Below are 13,879 nucleotides of genomic sequence, written 5' to 3' on the forward strand. Positions count from 1 at the left end.
AGAGAGAGAGAGAGAGAGAGAGAGGTGACAGATGAAAGACCCATAATACTTTCATACTTTTATCCCTTTTCTTATATATTTGTCAACATCCTTAGCTTGGCCGGGGATGTATATGTTCATTGTGCTTACTGGCATTTTATCATAATATGGATTGATAGATTGATAGACTAACTGATATGTGGAGATAAGGCGATAGAAAGGGCATGAAGACACATGTAGTTAGTGACAGATGTGAAGATAATGTGGTAGTGAGATAAATAGGATAGACACATTGATATTAAGTGACAGATCTGGAGATAAGGTGGTGGGTAGGTAAGTAAGATAGACAGATTGATAGGGTAGTTGACAGTTGTGAAGGTATGTTGGTAGGTCGATAGGTAGGTGAGAGATAGGTAGGTAATTAGAGAGGCAGACAGAGAGACTACAAGATGGATATAGAGCAGAAGAGGTAGGTAAGAAGACATGTACTGATAAATTGGAAAGAACCGTTAGCATTTCTCTCTCTCTCTCTCTCTCTCTCTCTCTCTCTCTCTCTCTGTATATATATATATATATATATATATATATATATCTTTTCTCATGGACTTCGAATATTAGTGTAGTGAATCCGTAGCAACCAACACGGATAGGTTTATTATGTCCATGGAGGGAACAGTAGGAGAGGCAACAGGACTTTTGATGCCGATTGTACCTCAGCAGAGATATTGTAAATAGGTTGGTACACAGATTGATATTCTCTTATAGATGGACATTTTTAGATATCGTTCTATTATTCTGTTCCAGCTAACGATAGATGGTTTTATTTACCTGAGAGTGAGACATAGACGCCTGAGGATAAGTATACTCGGGTAGGCAGGTGCACACAGGTAGATAAATATATGAGTAGAAAATAAGGTGGTAGAAACAGAAATAAACAGGTAAAGAAAATCAATTTGTTTCTTCAGTACGTGGGTGGTAGAGAAAGGCGAATATGCTTAACGATAATGGTGGATAGAAGAATGGGGGAGGCAGTACACAGGGAGTCAAAAAAATAAATAAATGCTAATATTGATAGTTTAATTACTGCGGTATTTCACGAGCCTATTGCAGATCAAGTGTGGGTTAAGTTCTTCGCAATCCCTCAACTTCTAGGGTTGTAAAAATACCGTGGGCCTGACCGGGATTTGAACCCGGGACCTCTCGCACCCTAAGCGAGAATCATACCCCTAGACCATCAGGCCGGTGAAAAACTGGGAGACATACGTGGGTCATAACAACATGGGGCGGGGAGCGATGAGGGGGATAATACATAAGGAAGGGAAAGTTAGAGGGGAAGGGATAATGAATGGAGGGGAAAAATGAAGGAAGAAGGAGGGTTGGGGTAATGATGAGGAGGATAATAAGACAGAGAATGTTGTGGGGGAAGAATAGACGAAATGAAGGGGGAGAGAAAAAGACGAGAAGGAAAATCAAGACGAAGGTAAAAGAAAGAAATGAGTCAAGAGGGAGAGACATGAATGGAAGGTGAGTTGATTGATTTACATTAAAAAAGAACATGGCTGCGTAACAGCAGATGTCATTGTTACCGTACACGAATAAAAAATAGTACGAGAGAGAGAGAGAGAGAGAGAATCTAAAAGGAGAAAGCGAGACAGGCAGGGTGCAGAGACATCTCGAGTTTTTTTTTTTTTTTTTTTTTTTCGATACAAAGTAATTTGTACATAAAAGTAAACTATACTGATCAATTAATTTTATAGTTAGTGAAGCATAGGAAACTCCCTCTCTCTCTCTCTCTCTCTCTCTCTCTCTCTCACACACACACACACACACACACACACACACACACACACACACACACACACACACACACACACACACAAAATCACCTTTTTCTTCTTATTTTCAGGGGGCACTGCAACAAACTGGCTTTTTCCACTCAGTCCTCTGGCTGTGTAAAGATATGGAGCCGATTATCGCCTTCAGGAACTTCTGCCGTCCCAGAGAATTATGTAATCTACGCAAGGTATGTGGTGATGTTTTTTTTTTATCTATCTGTGTCTCTAATGTACTTCTATCTGTTAGTATCTGTCCGTCTATCCATCTGCCTGTCGCGGCCTACTTCTAACATCTCTATATCTGTCTTATCATTTTATCTGCTACCTGACGCTGTATCTTGTGAGGGGTGGTCACGACAGAAGGATCTCCGGCCTTTGTAATGGCATGAAGCTACTTTTTCCATTCACATTATACTTTTGAGTGTAGGGACGTAAAATATTTCCATGAATGATATTGGCAAAATGATGATGATGATGATGATGATTGCAGAACTGTGGTACTGAAGCGTGTGTTATTCATGTGTTGCAATATGAAAATGAAAGTATTATTTCTTTGTTATGTATGTATATTTCATTATTCACATTCAAATCCTTCGTGTGAGACTTCTGTGTGTCATCGCAGCGAAAGGCACGAGTTGGAGAGGTGGAGATGGAGCTTTTGAGATACGTGTGTGGAGTGCAGAGAGTGGATGGCATAAGAAATACTGTGATTCGTGAAAGATGAGCAGTAAGGGGGTATGTGGACAGCAGAGTTGAAGAGAGCTTGCTTAAATGCTGATATGGAAAGAAAAGAATATATAGGATCGCGGAAAGGGTATTTGTGAGTGAGTTTGTAAGCGAGAGGAGGCTTGGTAAGTCAGGAAGGTGGATTGATATGGTAAATGAGTGTGTGAGAATGAGAGGCAGCTATGGAGGGTGACAAGGCTAGGGAACTAACAAGGGTTCGAGCCAGGTGTATGAACTTTGTAGGGTGGAGTGTATGACAAGGATTTGACACCCCGTTTTTAACCCTACAGACATCTGATTGAGTCTGTCTGATAGGTTATTAAGAACCTACGTGTGGCAAGATGTGCCTTTGAAGGTGAGACAGGATTCCAGAAGCTTGAATGGTGAATGAATGGGTGTGTGGTCTGTTTCGTTAGGTATGCGTTGATTAGTTCTCCCACTGTTATATTCTCTAATTTCCTGTGAGCTTTCTGAACTCTACCTCACTGCACCTACAGGTGGGAAGAAGAGACGGATTGTGATGCTGCTGCTGCTGATGATGATGATGATGGTTTTGCCTGAGCTGTAATTTCATGTTTTCTATTATAACTTAAGTATGTGTAGTAGTATGATAACAAAAAATGAGATGTAAGGTCAGTGAGGAAGAGTATATGAGGGAGGGTAGGGTGTCGTGGTTGGCGGAGGTGTTGGTGGATGAAAACAAAAATGCGGTGAGATCCTTTGCTAGATATAGATAGACAAGTGCTAAGTCTGCCAGAAATATGGGCAGATTAAATCTGGGGGGTTTTGATCTCGTGATTTAATGACAGAAGTGACACAGACCATACTGAACCCCTCCGGTATCGAGATGTGCATTTTATTACATTCTTGCTGCCGTCAGACGTTGTTATTTGGTGCGGCTTCGATGTTTTCCCAAATGACCAATATAGTCCGTATGTTACATCTTATTTGCTTGTACGTATTTTAACATTAACTGCCATGAGTAAGATAATGTAGTTAGTGAGAGGTGTGGCATCGTACTGAAAGCAACGTTATCTACGTAGAATAGGACCAACGTGCATGTACAACAGTTGTTGTGATGTCGCATTGTTTCGAACCAAATTTGCATGTACAGTATATATATATATATATATATATATATATATATATCGTATTGTTGCTATCACATGACGGTTGTATTCAGCTTAGGGAAGTCATCTCGTTGTGAAAGTATATACGTATCATACCTTCATACCTTGAGAGTGACTCGAATGTTGAGTGATGCTGAAAGGTTTCTGTTAATGATGTAGTTGCCGGGAGACACAATCATCCTGGCCATCATATCAGTGACAGCTGGATAGTATTATTGTATCATCTTGGTTTCCTGTCCCTGCGTTTGAAGCTGTGTGGCGGTGGTGCTTCAGCGGAACTTATTTATTGGACACTATGTGTTCATATATTTACCATTTTTAAAAAGTTTGTGGAATTTCATCGTGTTCATTAATATTCTCCAGTATGATGATTTTATATATATATATATATATATATATATATATATATATATATATATATATATATATATATATATATATATACTGATTTCCCTTGGTTTCCCTTTATTATATATATATATATATATATATATATATATATATATATATATATATATATATATATATATATATATATACATACTGATTTCCCTTGGTTTCCCTTTATTAGGGAATTTCATGGATTTTTTTTATACGTACGGTATATATCTTTGTATGCAGACAGATTTATAATAAGTAACTTCAAGTGCCATATTGAAGCATATTTTGTTTCTTAAGTACTTTTTCGTAATTCTTGAGTTTGTTATACATGCCTTTATTTATTAACGTTTATTTCTTTATTTACTATTTATTCACACACTTTTGTATATTATTCTGTGTGGGGGTGGGACAACAGTGAATGGGATGGGGGAAGGGGGTAGTAGCTTGTACTGTCAAAACCTGCCTGGCCCCTCGCCTCCCTTGAGCTGAGGCTGGCTTGGGTGCTGCTTTATCGATGCCTGCAGGGGGCGGGGTGTGCAGGGTGCGCTGTAAATTGGCATTTGGGGTGTACAAGAGAGAGGGTGGGAGTGTGTATTAGACAGAGGAGGAGGGGTGAGATGTACAGGATGAGGGAGTAGGCGACTGTGCAGGGATCAGAGGGAGGATGTGTACAGGGTGAGGGTGGGGGTTAGATGTTCAGGATAAGGGAGTGGGGGAGTTTATAGGGGTGAGGTGCTGGGTGAGAAGGGAGAGTGTGCACAGGTGAGGGAAAGGGGGAATGAGATGTACTGGGTGAGAAAAGGGGAGAGGGAGAGGAAAGAGTTAGTGTGCCAGGGGTGCAGGATAGAGAGGAGGGGATGCAGTGTAAAGGGAGAGGGGGAAGGGAAGTGGTGAGAGAAAGGAACAGGTGTACAGGGAGAGGGAGGGACAGGAGGAGAGGGGAACTAGTGTACTGGGAGAGAGAGGGGGAGTGAGGGAGAGATCTAGTGTACAAGTTATCGATAATGGAACCCGTCTGGCGGTCATCTACATAGGTAATGAAGAGCAGGGGGCCAAGGACTCCGCTCTGGGGCACTCCACTTGCTTGCAGGTGGCGCCGCGCAGAGTGAGAGAGAGAGAGAGAGAGAGAGAGAGATGGAGCAACACGAACAAAGACGACAGGGAAATAACTCGACATCCACTACAATGCCATATTACGGTGACAAATGGCAGGAACTGATATTACTTTTCATTGAAATACGAGTGACTTTTAACCGCTTCATTTCCATTTTTTTTTTTTTTTTTTTTTTTTTTTTTTTTTTTAAATACGTCGGGTCGGTAGACCGTGCGCCTACAAGTCATGAACTGTGTCAGTTCCATCGGGAGTCGGACATTTAAGGGAATGCACTATTATGTCATGCCATGTGATCTTCCATGTGTGCATCCCCCCGAGTTTCATTCGATGACATTCAGGCACACTCACACAGACAGTCACTACAACAAAGTTTTCACCTGCATCTCTTACCCTACACTCAAAACTTTCCACGCCTTTAGCTGTGCGTGAAACAGTGGGTGGGGGCGGGTCACTTCTGCAGTGACAGAAAGCGATGCTCCTCAGCCCTGCAGATCACTTGCCCCTCAGGACCTGCTTGAAAGTGTATAGTGGAGTTGCCTGCTAATGTCAGAAGAACACAAGAAGAGAGGATAACTGTAATAGGCCAGTTGGCCCATGCTAGGTAAACTCTACTAGAATGTGATTAAACTACTACAAGAAAACAAGGGTAGCAAAGAAGTCATGTGCAAGTCGGTCGATACACTACATTCTGTAAATATAGTACCAGTTTTTTCATTCCAATTAAAAAAGACCCTTGGTGGTGAAGGAGTTTGGGAAAGTTGTATCCAACCCCTTAAGAAAAACGAGATGGAAGGAAGGCGAAATAATCTGAGAGACCTTGAGCAAAGGGAAGAAAGATGGTGTAATGGAATGAGTGGAAGAAGGGACTGTGAGAGGTTAAAGAGACGTGGGAATATGCCTTATGGTTGGAGAGAGAGAGAGAGAGAACCCCATTTTTTTTTTAGCACTACTTCCAGACGATTTTACAGAGCTAAGGGGGAGATTTTGTCGAAATGGAAGGGTTGAATTAAGCCTCCATTAACTCCATCACTATCATCGTCTGGGAGTGGCAAGAATGCAGAAGACGCCATCGTACAGACAGGGTTAAGGTGAGAAAGAAAGGTGTAAAAGGGAGAGATAGGCTACTGTTAAGATGAGGAGAAAGATAGTGGGGAATCAAGAAAGTTTTGGGACGAGGAAGTAAATAGGGAGGAAGGCAAAGTTAATGAGGCTGGTATAAAGGGAGAGAAGAGAAAGGGTTAGAGAAAGAAAACAAATGAAAAAAAATACAAATGGAGAAGGGATAACTAGAGATACGGTTTGCAGTGCAGGGAACAGTGCTATGGGAGCTAGGGTGATATAAACGGAGAGAGGAAGATAAATTATAGTAAAGGGTGAAAAGGTGATGATGATGATGATGATGAAATGCGAATAAAGAAGGGAGACTTGAAATGAAGGAGGGTGAAGGAAGTTGTGGGGAGTGTGAGGAAGGGAAGGAGCATCACTAAGGCAATTTACACTTCCTTCCTTCCTTTCCTTCTTGTCTCTCTTCTTCGCTTATCTTCCTTCCCTTCCTCCCATATTCCTCCATTATCTCTTCTTCTCACCACCACTGCTTCCATCTCACCCTCCATGCCTCCCCTTTACCACTTTCTTTTCCTTTCTTATCCCTCCTTCATCTCTTCCATCCCCTCCTTCCTCCTGCCATCTTCTCTTCCTCTCTTATCGCTCTGTCTCTTCTCTGTCATCCTCCATCCATCCCTTCCTCCTTCGATCCATCCCTACAACCATCCTTTCCTGTATTCTTCCTTCTGTCTCCTCTCTCTCTCTCTCTCTCTCTCTCTCTCTCTCTCTCTCTCTCTCTCTTATTGCCGTTTCTGTATTCTCATTTTCTGCTCTTCATTTTCTTCCCTACAATCCTCTCTTTATCTGTCTTTCCACGTCAGTTTGTTTTCCTTCTGTTCACTTTTCAGCTGTGTATCTTTTCTTTCCTTATCCTCCCCTTTCCTTTATTCCTCCTTTCTCCCTTCGTTCCCCCTTCTTATCGCTGTATCTGGTTCGTTCCTACGCACTACCTCTCACGTATTCCCTCTATGCCTTTGTGCCTTCAACTTAGGTAGGTTAGGCTAGGGAAGGAAAGGTTAGGTTTGGCAAGACGAGGCTAGATTAGGTTGAGTTGGATTAGGTTAGGTTACACTAGGTTAGGTTAGGTTAGGCTAGATTCGGCTCCTCGTTACTCCCAACTTTAATTTTCACCTCGTCTGTCTCTTCTTTTTCTCCCTTTGTCTCTCTTCTCACTATCTGCATGTTCCCCACTTCCTTTCATTTTTCATTTTCTTCCTTACCCACAGTTTTATCCTCTCTTTACTCTTATCCTTATTTCTCTCCTCCTCAGTCCCTCCCCTCTCTCTCCTTTTTCCCCTGCATCACAACATCTGTCTCATCTCATTGTTCAACACTTCTTTTCATTTTTCTTTCATCCTATTTTCTCAGTTTTATTCCTTCGTTAATCTTATTCTTGTCGTTTACCTTCTATAACTGTCTCTTCTCTCCCTCTCTTTCCCCTTCATCTCTCTCTTTCTGCTACATCTTCCTCATTTCTTATCTTTATTATCGTTCTCATTATCCCTAACTTTCTCTTACTTCGTCTGTCTCTTCCTGACCCCTCCTCCCCCTCTTTATCGTATCTCTTTTCCATATTCCTTATTTCTCATCCTCTCTTCTCCTTAGCTTTTCTGTCTCTACTCATCTCCGTCCCTCGATCCTCTCTCTCTCTCTCTCTCTCTCTCTCTCTCTCTCTCTCTCTCTCTCTCTCTCTCTCTCTCTCTCTCTCTCTCTCTCTCTCTCTCTCTCTCTCTCCTGTCCCTTTATGAATTTCTCTTCATCCCTTCCCCCCCTCTATTCTTCTCATCTTCTTTTTCTCCTTTTTCTCATCTTCCACTCTTCATTATTTTGCCTTCTTCCTAAATATTCGGCGGTGGCCGAATCAGTAGAGAGCTGGCCTGCAGTCCTAATGGACTTAGGTTCGAATTCCGGCTGGGGTAGGGAGCAGTTTAAGGATTTCAATATCATTAAAGCAGACTTTACTGATCAACCAGGCGGCCCGCCGACATGTCATGAAAATACCCTTGCTAATACCAGTACACCAGTCCTGTGTGAGACAGCCCTAGTATGTATTCGATGTGGACGGTGGGTGTTAGTGCCGAAGTGGTGACGTGTGGTGTGTGGACGTAGGAGGATTACTGGGCCATGGTAACGGGCTGCGAAGCCTTTGCCCAGAGTCGGGCACATAAAAAAAAAAAAAAAACACCATCATCATCATCACCACTATGACATTTTTTTTTTTTCACGTAAGTACGGGTAAAAGCAAATCTCTTTCAAACATATATATATATATATATTTCCTTCTCACCCTCCCTTCCATTTCCCCCTGTTTCACCTTCTTCCCTAATCTGCCTTTATCACTGCCTCTTGTTTTCCTTCTTAATAACTTGCACACTCATTTCCTTTGCTTGTTCAATCTCCTTCACTCTGTTTCTTCTTCTCTCCCCTCCGTTCCTTCCCCTCCCCTCTTCTTTCTTGTCTCTCTCCCTTCCTCCACTCCTCTCCTTCCTTTCTCCTCTCTCATTGTCTCTCCTCTCTCTGTTCTCTTTCTTCTCCCCCCTTACTGTCTCTCCTTCCTTTCTTTCCGTGCCCTTCTCCTCTCTTCTCCCTCCTTTCCTTCCCCTCCTTTCTCCTGTTGTTTCCCTTCTCCTTCCCTCCTATCCTTTCCCCCCATATTCTTTCTTCTTCTCTTCTCTCCTTCCTTACTTTCCCATACTCTTTTTTCTTCTCTTCTTTAGAGTTCAAGCTTCTCTTCTCTTATTCTCTTCTTTCTTTCATTAATTCTCTTTTGTCTTTCCCTTCTCTCTTCTCCTTCCAGTTCTTCTCCACATTGTCTTTATTTGCTCTTCTCTCTCTTATATCCATCTTATTCTTTTTCCTCTTCCATTTTCTTCATCTTCCTTTATTTCCCGTTTCCATATTTTATTTTTCCTTCAGTGTCGTCATCTCTTTTTTATTTTTCTCTCGTGTCCGTCGCTTCGCAAATTCTTATTCTTTCCCTTATCTTCCCTTCCATCGTGTGTTTTCTTCCTTCCTCCTTCCTCCATATCATTCCCCTCATGCATCGTCTTCCCTTCTCTTATGCCTGTTCTCATTCCTCCCATTGATTACCTTATTTCTTTCACCTCTTCTGCTGTCTCGTAATTTTCCGTCTCGTGTCCACTTCTCCTCTCCGTCCCTTTCTTTATTGCTTGTCTTCTTTTTCTTTCTAGGCCATTTTCTTCTCTCACTCGACTTCCATTCTGTCTTTATTCTTGTCGTCTTGTTTTGTTTCTTTTTCTCCGTTATGCCCATCGTCTTCATCGTTCTTCTCTTTTTTTTTCGTCCTTATCTTTCATCTTGGTTTACGTTACTTATGCTTATTTTTTCTTTATCATCCTTTCCTTTCCTTTCCCTATACGTATTATCTTAATCTTCTCTTTTTTTTTTCGTCTGTTTCTTCGTTTTCATTTCCTTATCCTTCGTGGTACCCTTCCATCCCTTCCTATTTCCCTCCCCACTCTCCTCCTTCCATGTCCTTTCATTCCTCCCCTCCCCATTCTCCCTTCCCTATGTACCATCCACTCCTCCCCCCATCCCTCCCTCTCTCCCTCCTCCCCTCCCATCCCTACTTCCCCTCCCTCCCTCCATCCTTCCTCTCCTCTCATGATATCCTCTTTTCTCCTCCCCCCTCCCCCTCTCCCTCTCCCCTCACCCTCCCTCCTTGAGCAACATTCCCTCAATCACCCCCAGGCATCTCCTCCCCCCTCCCTCCCCCTCCCCTTCCCCCAGTACTCTAGTATTCGCCCCGGGGGAAGCCTCAGGGCGAGGGGGAAGGGGGAGGTTGGGGAGGGGGGATAGGGGAGGGGGATTCTTGGGTGTCTGTTTCCCACGCCACCGCAGGATGCTGTTGGGGGTGGGGGAGGTGGGGGGAGGCCGTTAGGTGCGGGGAAGGGGAGGGGAGGGGAGGGAGAGAAGGAATGTAGGGAGGGGGTGAGGGGGGAATCAGGGCGAAAAGAGGAGATTCAAAGGAGAAATGAAAGGTATATGAGAGAGAGAGAGAGAGAGAGAGAGAGAGAATTGTTGGAAAGGAGCAAGAAAGATAACAATGAAAGAAGTGAGGGAAGCCTAGAGATACTGTTGAAAGAAAATATGGAAAGACTAAAGAAAGAAGGAATTGGTGCAAGACGGGACAAGAGATAAAGAAGTGAAGGAAGAACAGCACTAAGAGAGGGAAGAAAGGAAGGAAGGAAAGAAAGAAGGAAGGAAGGAAGAAGGGAAGTATGGAAGGAAGGAACAGGGGAAGGAAGGAGGTGAATGTTTGTAGGAAAGCTCAGAAAATGGAGGAAGAAGAAAGAGAGAGAAAAAATAATGAAAAAAAGGTTTGAGGGTTGGAAAAGACACAAAATAATAAGGAAAACACTGAGGAAGGAAAATTTGAGAGAATGAAGAAGGAAAAGAAGACAGGACTGACTGAAGAAAATAGGAAAGGAGGAAAAGAAGTAGAAGGAGGAAGGAAGACATGCAGTGTGTAAGGGAAGGAAGGTATATAGGAAGGAAGAGAAAATAAGGAAGACAAGGAAAGCACTCGAGAAGGAAGAAGGAAGAAACTGAGGAAAGGGGGGGGGTTAAGGACTGGCCAAGAAATGGGAAGAGGGAAGAGAAGAGTAGTAGTTTGTAGGGAGATATAAGAGGAGAGAATTTTTAGGAGGAGAAGGAAAGCAAGGAGGAAAGAGGGAGGGAAGACCTACAAGGAAGGAAGGAGGAAAATAGTAACTGAAAGGAAGGTGGAAATTTTTGGTGATGGAAGATGGGGAAAGATGCAACGAAATGAACAAGTATTGGAAAGATGTCGAGAATAATATATAGCTTAGAAAGGTGTGAAAATTGTGTGTGTGTGTGTGTGTGTGTGTGTGTGTCTGTGTGTCTGTGTGTGTGTGTGAGAGAGAGAGAGAGGGAGGGGGGGAGGGAGATAGCTGAGAGTGAGAGAGTGTGGAAGATGAAAGTGGAAATGAGCTAGACAGGTGAGAGAGGCAGATGAGAGTGAGAGGGGGGGAGAGAGAGAGAAGGAGGTGAAATTGAAACGATGACGCGTGTGCTGTGAGAGGACGAGGTAGGTGAGAGTGGGACAGGTGAGATTACAAAGGAGTACAAAGGAAAGCAAACAGCGACAAACTTGCTGGTCCTTTCGTGGCTGTCTAGTATAGGGAAGATTACAAGTAATAAAAATATTCCATCAGCTAAAGACAAGGATAGAAAAGCAGTGAGCCTGGTGAGAGTGAGAGGGTGAGGCAGATGAGAATGAGAGTGGGAGAGGTGAGAGTGAGAGAGTAAGGCAGGTGAGAGTGAGTAAGGCGGGTGAGAGGGTAAGGCAGGTGAGAGCGAATGAGATATGTGAGAGTGAGTGAGACAGGTGAGGGAGAGTGAGAGTGAAGCTGGTGAGAGTGAGAAAGAGTGAGGCAGGTAAGAGAGAGAGAGAGAGAGAGAGGTGAGAGCGAGGCAGGTACAGGTATGTTAATTAGCACCAGGTGAAAAAGTAGTTTAATATCCAGCATTATGGAATGTTCTCAGTAGCACAGTAATTGGACTTACCCCTTTTTAGTGTGTTTTATCTTATCCTAATTGTATAGAAGGAATCAGTATTAAAGTCAAAACACCTCCAAATATCAAAACAGGCTCGAAAGAATTGGTGTGTCTGTTCCTCGTTGCATTCATTTGTACTGCTTTGTGCTCCCATTTACTTTGCATTTGAGATATGTTTATTGCTTGGTATTGTCCCTGAGGTTGAGGTGTGAAAGAACTGCCCTGAGTGTCATAAAAGGTGACTAAACCTTCTAACTGCGAAATACATACTTTGCATTTTACTAAGGGTAACGTCAGGTGATCTGACTGTGCTCGGGAGACACGTAGGACACTTTGAATGTGTTGATAATCATAATTTTATTTTCAAAGCTGAATTCTTCAGAGAAAAATGGCGCTTTTGAGAAAGAAAAGATTACCCATTATTCATGTTATTTAGGCTGTTAGTATCAACGTTGATGAGTGAAACAGGCCATACATCCATTCAGGCCTGTCTTATTACCCCACCATGGGCCATACACCCAAGCAAGTGTTTATTATTTCAGCCAGCATGGGAGCTGGATGGAGGTTATGTTTTTATACACCTCATTTCATGTCTTGTGACTCCTCTGGATCAGCTGATTAGAGTATAACGATGAAAATTTGTGGGGATGTGCCTTTTGACCGAAGCATGAAGTTATTATTTCCTGGTGAGCGTTCAGCAGCGGACAATAACATCGCTTGTCTGTTGAGTCCAGCAGCCATGAAACTCTTAATGAGCCCACAAGTTCGCATCACTAGTTTTCAAAATGCACTGTTAACTGTCTGGTTGTTTATAAAGTAGATGGATTTCTGTTTCCACGACTGTACGTGTTAGGACAATATCACAATGGTAATTAGGTAAAAAGTACAGGCTCACCTAGGCCGAAGTATTATTTTAACCATATACGTGTACTGTAATTAACCTATTTAATCAGATGATTTTTTTCTTAATAAAGTCACTACCAGACTATTTTATTTATCTTTGGAAGGATCTCCAGTTGTATGTAATTCCCACAGCTTACTAACTCTCCCCTAAGCTGAACACAGTTGGTTGGGGTTTTAAATACAGTAGTTACAGAATCTAAGACTTTTAAGAAACTTCTGTTTTCTAAAAAAGGGATGGTAATTACATTAGGCTGTTTGGTAAAAGAAAGTTGTTCAGTGCGTTCAGGTTGTAATGGGAAAAGTAATATTAGTTTTAATATGAAGAGTTAAGAAGAGAGCTTCTTAGTTAAGGGATTATTTTGCAAGATTAAAGATATGTAATTTATATTTCATCATCTATATTGTCCCATCAGGAGCATAGGGACCGGGAACACTGCTATGCAGTCCAGATATTTGAGGCGAGTGACCTGTCTCAAACCCCTGAGTGGCATTATGTTAGTAATAAGCACTGACCAGCCCTCGGATGCTAATCCTTATGGGCCAGATCTGATTGGAGTTCTTTGGCTTACTATTGTACGGCGTCCATGTAGTTTATGTGGTTATCAGCCAGGATACTCAATGCTTTCCTGAGCTACACGAAGCCATTTGGCTTGTCACTCCTTGTATATTCACCTGAAGGTAGCACTACGTGAAGTGAGCAGATTGTTGGCGCCCCCACCTTCACTAAGATATATAATCACCACAGTTAAAAAGTGGAAACGAACATGAGTAGGTCACGTTTTTCGTTGAGCAGTTAGATATTTGGACAACTAGGATTGCAGAGTAGTAGTCCAGAGATGGGGAGGGAGAAAGAAAAAGATGGAGAGTTGGAATCGAGAAATACGGTGGGCTAGGGTGGAATAGAGCAACATGAAGTAGGTCGAAACAGAGAAAGTTTAGAGTATCCTTTGTCTTACAGTACATAGAGTGGTGTGATGATGAGGACGATTTAATTAAGGCGTGTTGGCAATTAACTTTTATCCCTTCCCTGTGAGGGTTCTCTACTGTGGTGAACAGTATCGTGGTGCTCTATCAGTGGTATAATACAGAAGACGTCGTGGATACTGGACGGGTTTATGGAGATGCTTCTGACAAATAAAAACACGCGGATCTCTCCCAGGCTGAAA

General features: G+C 42.5%; 1 non-coding gene across 1 annotated transcript; it reads right to left on the reverse strand.

Moving 5' to 3' along the window:
• Positions 1-1,148: 1,148 nt before the first annotated feature.
• Positions 1,149-1,220, reverse strand: TRNAP-AGG (transfer RNA proline (anticodon AGG)). Its single transcript has one exon. It is a non-coding gene; the product is annotated as a tRNA-Pro (tRNA).
• Positions 1,221-13,879: the final 12,659 nt, after the last annotated feature.

Source organism: Coenobita brevimanus, chromosome 97, assembly GCF_032717465.1.
Source record: "Coenobita brevimanus isolate Jiangsu-jjx chromosome 97, ASM3271746v2, whole genome shotgun sequence".
Lineage (NCBI taxonomy): Eukaryota > Metazoa > Arthropoda > Malacostraca > Decapoda > Coenobitidae > Coenobita > Coenobita brevimanus.